At 38.6% G+C, this 12,187-nt stretch overlaps 1 protein-coding gene across 1 annotated transcript in view; it reads left to right on the top strand.

Annotated features, from left to right (window-relative positions):
- The window catches only part of CCSER1 (coiled-coil serine rich protein 1), a 662,304-nt gene that overhangs the window by 103,868 nt on the left and 546,249 nt on the right, over window positions 1-12,187 (top strand). The window lies entirely within an intron of this gene.

Below are 12,187 nucleotides of genomic sequence, written 5' to 3'. Positions count from 1 at the left end.
AAAGAAAACATCATTCTTCCCCTCCAAAAACTATTTGAAGTATTTCATCAAGTAAAACCAACAATATTAATGCACGTGCCATCGCTCAGCATTTGCATTCTCTTACTAATATTACCAGTGTACAGTATTCAGTTTAAAAGGTGCAGTAGATCTACCTGACCACTACATGGCACTCTTTCCTTTTTAGAGCCAAAACTGGAGGAAAGGTGCTTAAATCAAAGTAGAGGGATAACATGCAAATTTCTCTTTCCTTATTATCTAGTCTCTAAATCGTCGCCAGTAGAAGTGACTTATTTATTCATTCTTTGCTTTGCAGTTGTTATGACTGGTAGAATCTGAACAGACCCTGATGAATTTGTAATGGTTGGGTTTAGGTGTTGCATTGGTTCATAGGTTTCTATCACTGTGTTCTGTGAAGAACTTCACACATAACACCAAACAAGAAGAGAAGCAACTGAATTTCTTTGCAAGTTAGGTTTTTATTCGATTCATGTTAGGAATTTGAATTACTCCTCATTGGAAAGTTTTCTCATGTTTAATGAGCTTAGAGCATATCTAATGCAGGCCTGGATGGAGACCACTGAGCTCTGACTATCCTGCTTCCAGTAGCAGTCTATCTGCGTGATGCTTCATTGTCCTGTGGTAGCCTGCTCTGAAGTTTTTCAGACATATTTACATATGGGTGCCAAACACACGGTCAGTTAACAGACATCTGCATGTTATGCAGAGTTATGACCTATGCAGGGGAAAATATTTCTGGAAGAAATTAAAACCGTGTACTTTTTCTGATACATGATTCTTCTTTCACTCCATTGAGCTCTGTGGGGCTGCAATGTAAATGCCAGTATCGGATTTGAAAATTACAGGAAGAGGAAAATGATTTAGATAACTTTCTTAAGGAAAACAGCCTCCAAAATACCTCTGTACATGCTAATGTTATTTTGATTGCCATGACTGCTTGTATAATTAAAAACTACTGGTTTACAGGTCAGGATAACTGAAGCATCTGCGTCGCACATTTGTAGTGTGACCTTGAACCACCAACTTTTGTGACTTTCACAGTTAGATAGGGGCCTCAGTTCATCAAGTCTGGTCTCCTAAATAGCAAAGTGATTATACTTTGCATAGTTATGCTTGTAATGAACCTTAAAATATATACTTGACTAACACACATCTTTCAGAAAGGTATTGGTCTTAATTTGAAATACGTCTAAAGACACACAGCCACCAATTTTATGTTTTGGGGTTTTTTTTTTCTCAATAGTTTAATTGCTCTCAAAGCTACAGTTTGACTTCTGTTATACCTTTCTCTGCTTGTTTAGGAAGGTCTGCGATTTTCTCCCATACAGGATCACATACAGCATAATGAACACACCCTTCAGTCATCTTTTTGAGAAGGGAGATGGTAACGCAGTTGAGCCAGACTTCAGAGTCACCAATTCCATATTTGTGCAGCCAGGGCTTGTGTTGGACATTTTTGCAGAGTCAGCACATTGAGTAGCTGGTTTGCTGTGAACCAAGGCTCCACTTCAGAGGTGTAGTGATAGTCTGCATTCTTTGTTTCTAGGGGTATAATTCTGCATTGGGCTCCATTCAAATACTATTTGTTAGAACCATCCAGTTTAATGGCTCTTCAAGACAGCTAAGCTTGCCTGACATGCCTGTCAGTTTGACCCTGACCCTTTTTGCCAAGCATAATCTATTCCTATTTCAATTTATTTGTCTTTAGAGTAAAATACATTGCCCTCCAAAACTTGGTTACATTTCCAACCTTAGTGATTTTTTTAGAATATATGAGACTTTTAGAGGAAATGTGAAAAGGCGTCAATGTAATGATCAATTGTTTTATTGCTTTTCAGACAGATGCATATATTTACTTGGCATATGCTTTTTCTGCAGCATAGATGTTTGGCTAGCAGTCTGGACTTATGAAAATCAATTGGAAAAATTATGCTGTTATTTTAACCATTAATTGGAAGAACTCAGCAGATCACTTATGAATCTGGCATAACAGTGACCTCTACTCTTCAAAGTTTTGCATCAGTACTATAATATTGAACTTTTGGAAGAACCACAACATGTACCTATGCCACATGTCAGATCAGATGACCACGATAGTTTCTTTTGGCCTTGAAATCTAGTGAATTATATGCGACAAACACAAAGCATAGCAAAATCTGCAAGCTGTGTAAATGGACAGATTTTTAAAAGTGCAGGCGTGACAAACGGACAGTCATATTCTGTTTCCCAATTTTCTTCCTGGCACAGGAGACTTCATACCATTCTCTTTCCCCAACTGCCACTGACCTTTCTTGTCACCTAGCTAACTTGTGAACACCATTTCCGTGGTATTGCATGAAAAGCTATGTGAGCAGTCTAGGAAATTCTTATTCTGGTTGTCTTCTGGAGTCTTATCTTTTGCTTGCTGTCACAACATACCAGTGAAGAGCCTTCACTTTCCAATCCTGTGAACATGCAAGTGCTCTTCCTTCACACACAGGTGTAGCTGGTGCCTAGCCATAGATGCCCACAGGAGGAAGGTGTGGCATATTCTGTTTTATCGCAGGATTTAACCTGCTGTTCCTGCTGAACCTGCTGTTCCTCTCCATTTCCCCTCTTGGTTCAGAGGTGTATCAACAGATGATCATACTGCTGCTGGCCTGTCCCTTTGCTCCTGGAGTACTGAATGGTAAGACTGTGGGTGATGCTGTACCCACTTTCCTCATTTCTTGACTGCTTTGCAGTTACACTGGAGCAGTCAGCTGGAGTAGTAGCCAGCTGTTTGCTTATGCATGCTTATATGCAAGATTAAGTGACTGCAGACACGTTTGAGTTGAATTTGCTTTCCTGTAGGATCCTGTATGAACATAGGGGCCAGACTGCAGCTTAGCTGAGGAAAGGTCTGTAACCACCCCGACAGAGTCTGAAGAATAAGGTGGAATTGACTTTCCCCAATACATGCTTATTTTTATTTTCTGAAGAGATTGATTTTATTGGGTATGTGTTGTTAAATTGATGAAGTAGTACCAGAAAACTGATTTTATATAATTGTGACAATTTTAGCCCTAAGACAGACAAAACAAAACTTCAATACCAGTTAAGCACATGGTGATCTTGAAGTTTCTCAAGGGAGATGTGAAAATATTAGAGTTATTAACTAAGCAAGGTTCCAGAGTTGGGGCAGTTTTAATCACTAAACAAAAATAATGACAGCAAAATTCCCTCAAGAGATTTTTTTTTTTTTTAAAAAAAAGAAACTACCCACCTTAGAGAGGGCAAAGGTGTGAAATATACTGTTTACATTTTATAATAAATAAGGAAGATGTGTTCCCTGAGAAAAGAGGGGAAGGGCATTTTTGTTATGGATTCTCTAATCATCTCAATGTCCGGTGTAAATTTCTAATACATGGTATATGAGTGACTTCTCTGAAAGAAGGAATGAGTCAGGAATACCTGTGACAAATGTGCTGCTGTAGGGACTGCTCACTGGGTTGCTTGTCACTGAGGTTGACAAAGGCTGTCATTCTGCAACTGAGAAGACATACAGCCTTACTGGCAGCTGTACCTCGTGCTCCTGCTAGTAGGTGCTGATACAGTTATAATAGAAAGCCAAATAGCCTCATACTCTTGCAAAAAAAAATACCTCACATAATTTTCCTGGTGAGCTTTTGTTGTTAGAAACTGCAAGGAGAGCTGGCATTGTGATTTTATTTAACAATTTTTCTTGGGAAGCTATGCTTTTGGAGGTTTATCTGTGTATTAATTGTTTAAATTAATTTCTTGTGACTACAGCCATTCAATAGAAACAACAATAAATTAATCTTGCTTGCCTGTCAGTCTTTATTTCAGCTAGGCCAAGAATAATAGTTGAAGCCAAGAGACTATGCTCCTGAAAACACTTGCTATTGAGTTTTGACAGTTTTACATGCGGTAAATGACAGTTGAGGATATTGTTGTTAGAGTAGTCATTCCTTCAGGGGCTTGTATTGTGCCTACAGAAATGCCCTGCAGGTCTTTTTATATTCCTCCTTTTACGATGCTAGTGTCACAGTCACTCCTGTTTCTCTCCCTTTCTTGAAGGCATCACATAGCTTAAATAGAAACCCAAACGTGATCAAAACCAGAACTAAAACTATTATTCTTCTCTTGGCTGAAAAGGGAACTTGGTGGCAGCTGGCTGTTGCTGCTGGTGAAATCCCCGTTGGGATTTCCTCTGTGTCCTTTAGGAGGAGAGACGAGGGCTTCCCAGTTTCTGGTACCTCATGGCTATTTCCGGGGAGTCGGTTTATGCTTCCATCTTAAATTGGCACTTTCAGTAATACCTTTTGCATTCTTACTGGAAAAGCAGAGTTTTGGCTGTTCTGTTTTCTTCCATCACCTGGGAACGTGGTGTTTTTCTTTCTTATTTCCCAGCGAGAGCTTTTGCAGGCAGATTCACACTTTGTGGCTCCATTGGTAGATCAGGAGGACTAAGGGGTCTGAGGGCTCAGGCTTGTGTATAGGCCAAAACCAGCAGATATGCTACTGGCACAGGAGGTGTGGGTCAGCCTCCTTTGCTCCATGAACCTACCTGCACCTGTTTTGTACGGTAAATTAATTTAAGCAGTTATCGTCAAAGCCTCTTTGTGAATAAACCGATGCACTTATTTGGACCACACGGTGATTGTTACCGTGCATCCCAGCCCGAATGACTACGCTTCTGCTTTTTATTCTCATGGATATTCATACCGTTCAGTTATGAGACTTCCTGCAATTTGGCAGAATTAGACATGATTGTTGAGGCTCAGATCATTAGTCTTTCATCACAACCTTTCCCTCATTTATGCACATGGATTTATTCATGTCCATGTCACAAAACAAGTCACAGACTACAGTGCTAAAAATACAAGTGTGTGACGTGATGTCACCCTGACCGATAGTGTTGCCAAAAGCTAATGAAAGTTAGTTGTTAATTTAAAAGTCCTAATGTTAACGCTAAACCAATGCTTTTTGATATTGAGAAGCAATACCTACCTACTGGATATAGAATGTGCTTTTGTTTTTAAAGGTTGGAGTTTTTTTCAATTCCTCTGTAGGCTGCTTGGAACAATATTTGCTTTAAGTAGTTTTCACTGTGAATAAAAAAGTATTTTAGAAGCAGCCTCAAGCATAAATAGATATACTCAGAATGTTTTAGGTGTACAGTAGTTACAGCTGAAAAACTAACCTACTTAATTTTCCCTGAATGCAGTTACAGTTTCTCCTGGTGTTGCTACAGTGATCCATCATTGCAGGAACTGCAACAAGGAGCGGTTGTTCGTGGTGATGTTAGCAGGTTGGCCAGAGATATGGAACAGGTTTTATACAGGAACAAATGCAGATTCTGCAGCCTGTAGAAGAGATGACTGGCAAAGCATCCAAAAGAAATATGTAAAATCCTGAGCGGAAAGTGAAGGGGAAATTGTGCATTGCCTTTTCCAATATTAAAATTGGGGGAGTCAAATGAAACTAGCTGGTGTCAGGTTTAAAGGGGCCTGACAGGAAAATTTCTTTGCGTAACCTATAGTTCAGCTTTGGAACTCTACAGGATGTTGTGGATGATACAAGTTCACGCAAAAACGGAATTAACTGAACAGATTCATAAAATCCATGATAGAATATGAAATAGAGACACAACCCTTCTGTTTAAGCAAGTCTGCAAGTCATTGTAAGCTGGGGGCGGCTGCTTGAGAAGACTGAACAGGAGTTAAGGTGCTACCCTGTCCTTCTCAAGAGAGACCAAACTACAGTCGTTCTGTCAGTACAGTGTACTTAACAGAAAATGTGCAAGAAGTGGGCCACCAGTGTTGTCATTATCTAGGTGATTATTCTAGCAATCGCTGTTTCCATCACTTACCACATCCATAGGGTCCTTAGGTGATCAGGGCATACCCTTCCATTCAGGGTCAGCACTAATGGCAGCATTCCATTAAGCATCGACATTAAAAGAAGCAGCATTTGCTGCTTCTTACCGTTTAATTTCTTCTACACAGAGTACAAGTCAGTAGGCCCAAATTTCACATGTGGCGATTACCATATTATCACAGTGCCTTGTGACAACAAACAAACTCAGGATACAAAAGCAAGGGTGCAGATAATCACTACAGAACTGCTGGTGTGTTAGAAGAATTCCCCGGCTCCTGCTTAACGCAGTGTTATGTACCCTTCACAACTGGGTGCCAGGGTGGATAGCGCAAAGCAGATACATGTGTGCAGCCTTCGTGAATACTGCAAAAGAGCCAAGAAACTTAAGAAACTGATAGAAAGTAATGCATTTGCCTGTAATGGGCCTGTAATTGTTGCTATTACAAAATTCCTGTTTGTGACTATGCTGTGTTTAAGAATTGGGCCTGTGGTTTTATTGCAGAATTAGTACAGCAAACCCTTTGGGGACTGTGAGCGTATAGTCTCATTCTCTTAAGTATTCATTTGGCCGATATTGTGAAATGTAGCTGTTTCTAAGGGACAAGAGGCCGTAGAATAACTGTTGAACTAATGAAAAAGAGATCCATTTAGTTTCCTTTTTTTCCCAAAGACCATCATCAAACCTAGAATCAAGCATCAGGAAAATTAGGCCTTTTTAAAATTATTTTTTAATATTAAGCTTTTTTTTTTAAGTAGGTGGGTAAAAATGGCATTCACACAAACCACTTTGACCTTTTGTGTTGCTTTAAAGAGGCTGAAAGTCTCCTTGGGCTTTAGGGTTTAGTAACAAAGTATTAAAAGACTTTGTGGTGTTTCTGGGCCTGAGAAAGAGGGTATGGAACTGAAACCATACACTTGGCTTTGCTGAAATGTTTCATGCAGGTGATGTTTGGGGTTGATGAAGAGACAGGTCTGAACAGTGGTTCTTGTCTGAGCCCGCTGAGTGGGCCAAGAATATCAGAGGACATGGCTGTGCAGCGAGGAAGGGAGTAGCACGGTGTTTAACCACCATTCTTACTGGAGATACCAGAATTAACGGACTAGATTTCAAGCTCCTCTCTTATAAACTAATTCTAGTGTCAGCAGCTTTCCTGGGAAAATAGCTTGAGTTACATGTTTTAGATGTTCCTTTTTCTTTCCTCAGCTCTTCACTTGTCCTCAAAACTAGACTATCTACTGAAGAAATTTACAGTGGATCCTCTGTTCCTTTTTGTTTGGTTCGTTGGCTTTTGTGGTTTTTTTTTCTTAGCAAATTTTCTCTCTCACGTGTAACAGTTCTTTGTCCTGTGTTTCTCTTATCTGAAGACCCTGCATATGGGTTGCACATCTTGCAGCCCTTCCTTGTCCTTTGTTCAGAGCATCTCAGAGGGTGGCTCATTTCCTGAGCCGCATTTAGGAAACAGTGTGCTACAATGTAAATGCCTGCACTGAGAATTGGTGCTCTGGAGTAATTAAAACATATCTTCTGGCCTTCAGTAGTAAAAGGAATGTGCGATTGGATACTTGGGATCCAGACATTGCTCCCCAATGCTTCAGTCCCCTGTCTCCTACAGTGGCAGTTGGCAGATATTTCAGGGGAAATTATTTAGCACCTTCCATCCTCCTGGCTGGTTGCCTAGTTTTTTTACCAAAGCAGAAGGTTTTCTGGTATAAACCAGCTGTTGTTTCCGGACTTGATCTGTCTTTTGAATGATGAGAGCTGATTATTTTAAACTTTACAGGCACAAGCGTAAATACTTTGAATTGTCAGAATAAGTGCCCAGCTTTTTTAAATCCAGAAATACTTCACTGTTTTTGTCTCCCTGTGTCATGAATCCCTTATGCTTCATTGCACACTGCATATGAACATTTCCCTTCTGTTTTCTCTAAGCAGGTAGTACTTGCTGCTAATTTCATCTAACCATCACTTGCATCTTGTGTCAAGGGAGACTTTTTTTTTTTGATAGTGAGTGGTGATAACCAGATTTTCTCTCTCCTCTGTTTTAAAAAAAAAAAAAAAAAAGAAAAAAGAAGGGGAAAAAATGTGTACAATTAACAGTGTTTGAAATAGATGCTGTAAATGACACTCCTAGAGCTTAAAACTCTTTTTATTCTCTAGAGAGCTACAGTCTAGTCAGTAGCTGTTGAAGGCTTCCTACTGTCCTACTATTTGGGGATTTAAAAATTTTTCACTGGTTGGTTCAAAGTGGAAGAAAACTGTTTAATTAGTCATTCTCATTATTCTTGAAAGAAACACCAAAGGGGAAAAAAACAAGCTAGTGTTTTTCTTCTCCAGATGTAGAGATCTGTTTTGATAGTGAATGATGTTCTGGGACTGCTTAAACCAACTAGGGTAAATCCAAGCCAGCACTCCTAGTGATAAATATATGGGATACTTTGAAAACACTTGGCAATGGAAGAAAACAAACTGTATGCGTCATTAAAGTATAAATTGAAGAATCTGGGGAGAAATTATGCAACTTCAAAAGCAGTACAGGTCTTTCATAATAGTGTTATATGAAGTTAGACTGTTTGTTTTCTCTTTCTGTAGAGTTGTCCTTTATATGACTTGTAGTTGGTTTGTAGTGTCTTTTATTTCACTAAGAAAAATATGTTTCTTTAATGATAATACATAGTAAAGATGTTCTTCCAGTTGTATTATGTCACTACAATTATTAGCTGGTTCATGTAATGGTTGAATTGTGAATAAAGGAGATGCAATGGTACTGAAAAATACCATCTCACTTGCATGCAAATTACTTATTTTTTCAGAAGGTATTCAGTGTATAACACACTGAGATACTAAATATTAGTCTCTTAAACTTAAAGAAATTGCTACAGGTAGTACAAAATTAGCTGATTGTTTCCTTTGATGTCGATACCTTGTACAGTTTTTTCTACACTTCCGGAGGTATGCAACAACAAGTGTGATTATGAACCTCTGCCTACAACATTTACTTTAACATTTAACAAATGTAGCAGATAGGTGGGAAAATTTTCTTTACTGGTTTCTTCATTGGAGCAGTGGATGTTGCGTACCATGACTTCAGTAAGACTTTCAACACTGTCTCCCATAAGATCCTCATAGAAAAGCTGTTGATGTGTGGGCTGGATGAGCAGAGAGTGAGGTGGATTGAAAACTGGCTGAGTGGCTGGGCCCAGAGGGTGGAGAGCATGGAATTAACTTGCATGCTCATGTCAGGAATAAGGTAATAGGCTGGGGCAGCTGTTGATGGTTTTTCCAAACACCAACTCAGATGACTGACAATTCTGCTTTTCTCTTACCAGTTCGTGTGGTAAGGCTAAATTTGTAAAGTTCTTGCTGGCTGTTAAAGTGCAAGTTGGACATGTGAGAGGATTTCTGGTTAAAAGGGGTAATCCCTTAGTGTAATTGTTTGATATTCTGAGGTTTGTTAATATTTTGAAGATCTAAGGGATTTGGATCCATGAAGAGTGTGATATGTGGACATCACTAATGGGCTTTTCCGGGGGTAGTGTAAGCTGCTTGTAGATAAATAATGAAGGTGCAGAAAGGAAGCTACACTTGAGAGAAGGTTGAAGTGTAAAATGAAAACAGTCTCCTTAAGTAAAACAGTGCCCATCCCCATCAATGTTAAAGTTGAGAGTCTACATTCAAGCACATTCTCATTATTTTAATGCAAGTTATGAACAGATAATAAGAGAATACACTCCAGTAGGTGAAAATTACTTGCTGCTGTGCTGTCGCTATTTCATGACATTTTAGTTAATTATAATGTCCCGTAATGACTTATGACTGTGTGCGCAGAGACTTGAGATAAAAAGGAGGAATTGTAGGGGTTTTCAAAAGCCAGACCAAAGAGTATCACTGTCTAAAATGGGAGGATAATAAATTCTGTGAGCTCAGATCACTGGATGGATCACCACTGGGTTTGTCTTCAGCTGTAAATTAGGGGATTATACAACTCCTATATAGCATTAATTGTTAAACAAAAGGAACTTCATTGTTTTATTCATTCGTGAAATTTCTCTAAAGGGTAGGAGACTAGCAGTGCCTTCTCTGTTACTTGTGTTTTCCTATTTTATCTTTCTTTATAACTGCCCTGATGGACAGTGGCTGATCTAGGGAAGACCCTACCTGTGATGCTTCCATAGTCACCAGAACTTTTACAAGTTCTAAAGTAATAACTAGATATTCAAGTGGTGCCACAGGTCTTTTAAAGAAAAATATGTATTTGCTTCATCCTTTATTCTCCCTTTTTTATCAGAGTTTCAGGTTAAAATTCAGGTACTGAATATCAGTATCGCCCTTTGACAAACCTATCTTTTACAATTCTTTGACTGTAAATCAAGAGTCAAATAGACATAAATGTCCTTATTTGCACATACTCAGTCACTGGTTGTAATGAGGAGATACTATTTTGTACATTACTTGGTGCTTACCAAATAGCACCTTGCTAGTAGATGGTCTGCTTGTTGCATGTAACATAGTAGGATAAAAATCAGCTCAAATTCTTTTTTTTCTTATGTAGTCTCTGTACTTCAACGTATATTGCGTTAGTTCTCTCCTCAATTGGTTATGCATGAAGCTATAATGTATAACTTACTTGCATACCTGTAGGCAATACAAGTTCTCTTTGGGTATGACCATGTTTTGAAGATGGTTGTCTATGATAGTGACAAAGTTTTGAGTAGTGCTGGTTCCAAAGAAAAATTAAGGTAAGGTTTCAGTACTGGTCATCTTATGTGTCTTAGTCACTTAGTGCAATGTGCATGTTAATATTTAAAAATACAAGCATAAGCAATGCTGGAGAACATCACATGCATTAAATGTACTTATATGTGTTCCACAAAAAGATTTTCTTCCTGCCAGAATCTCCCTGTGCTCTTGGCCGTTTGTGCTGCTTGCTGAATGGCTCAGAATTGCTCTGAAATAAAAAAGACCTTTGCACTTTTCTGACCTTTGTAGAAAAATCCAGCCCTGTTCTGACCTGTTCCTTAAAATCTACTCTCTAGCTGCCTTAAAGTACCAGTTATCGCTCCAGGATGTTTGTTGGGCATGCAGTGTATCTTGTTGATGTACGCTGAATTCAGGCTGAATGTAATTTGAGAGCTCAGGGTAAAACACCACAATTAGTTGTTCTTGACCCAGTCAAGGCAATAGGGTTGAAGTTTTACTCCGGTTTTGCTTCTCTTGTAAGATGCGTACAGGCTATGCAAAAGGTATGTTGTCTGCGGGCAATAAGGAGGCACGTGATTGTGGAGGGTGGAAGGTAGGAAAGTCTTCAGAAACAAATTTTCCATTGATAAATAAACGCCACAGTTCAAAGTTGCCAGCTATCACAATCTTGCATAAATGTATGTACTTATAAAATAGGTTCTTTCTGGCTTTGAATAGCTGAGAATTTGTCGCAGTCATCCTTGTTTTACAGGCTATGTTATTGGCTGTGTATGTGCATGTGTACATTCTATAAAATAGTTCTGTATGTTATACATATGAAATACTATGTGACTTTCTGCTTAAAAGATCAGTCACCACATTTCTTCTTGTTTATATGTGATATATAATAATACCATAAATGTGTAATATAAGAAGCTGCTGTGCTTTGTTCAATACAATCAACTCTTAATTCCAGCTTTTATTTGGCTCATAAAAGTACAGCTTGGCTGTAAAAGGAATCAAAATCAGTAGAGTGGTGACTGCTAAGTGCTAAATTACTAGTGACGTTTGCAATTTAGAATTTAGAATATGTATAATGTTTAACAAATATAGTTATGTGTTTGGAGGTCAGGAACTTTTGGATATTCATTTATTAGTGCTAATTGAGCCAGATGCTCAGCTGAAATACATGATCATTCTTCTAGCTCTAAATATTGTCTAAGCCGTATCATTCAGCACATTAATACATAGGTAATTTGTATTACCGCAAAGCATGAATCAATATATCAGATATCACTCCTAGACATTTGGATTTGGCATTTTTAGATTAAAGTGAGACGTAACGGTTGAAGACAAAAAAATCACTACTGAGATTTTCTCAAGTCTATTTTCTTACAAAGTCTGAAATTTTTGAAGGTGGGAGGTTTGTGCATAATTTCCACTCTTCATTTTCAGTTTGTGATGAAAAAGGAAAAAGAAGTGCATCATATTCTGATGTCATTTGTCCTTTTAGGACTCAGACACACCAATGCGCTAGAGCAGACTGACATCAGCTCTTGTGCTAGGTAAAACTTAGTGAATGATGATGGGGGTATCAGTCTATGGCAAAAAAAAAGTGCCAAGCAA

This window comes from Pelecanus crispus, chromosome 4, assembly GCF_030463565.1.
Source record: "Pelecanus crispus isolate bPelCri1 chromosome 4, bPelCri1.pri, whole genome shotgun sequence".
Lineage (NCBI taxonomy): Eukaryota > Metazoa > Chordata > Aves > Pelecaniformes > Pelecanidae > Pelecanus > Pelecanus crispus.
Note: the sequence above shows the minus strand (reverse complement) of the source record. Positions and strands in the feature narration are given on the sequence as shown.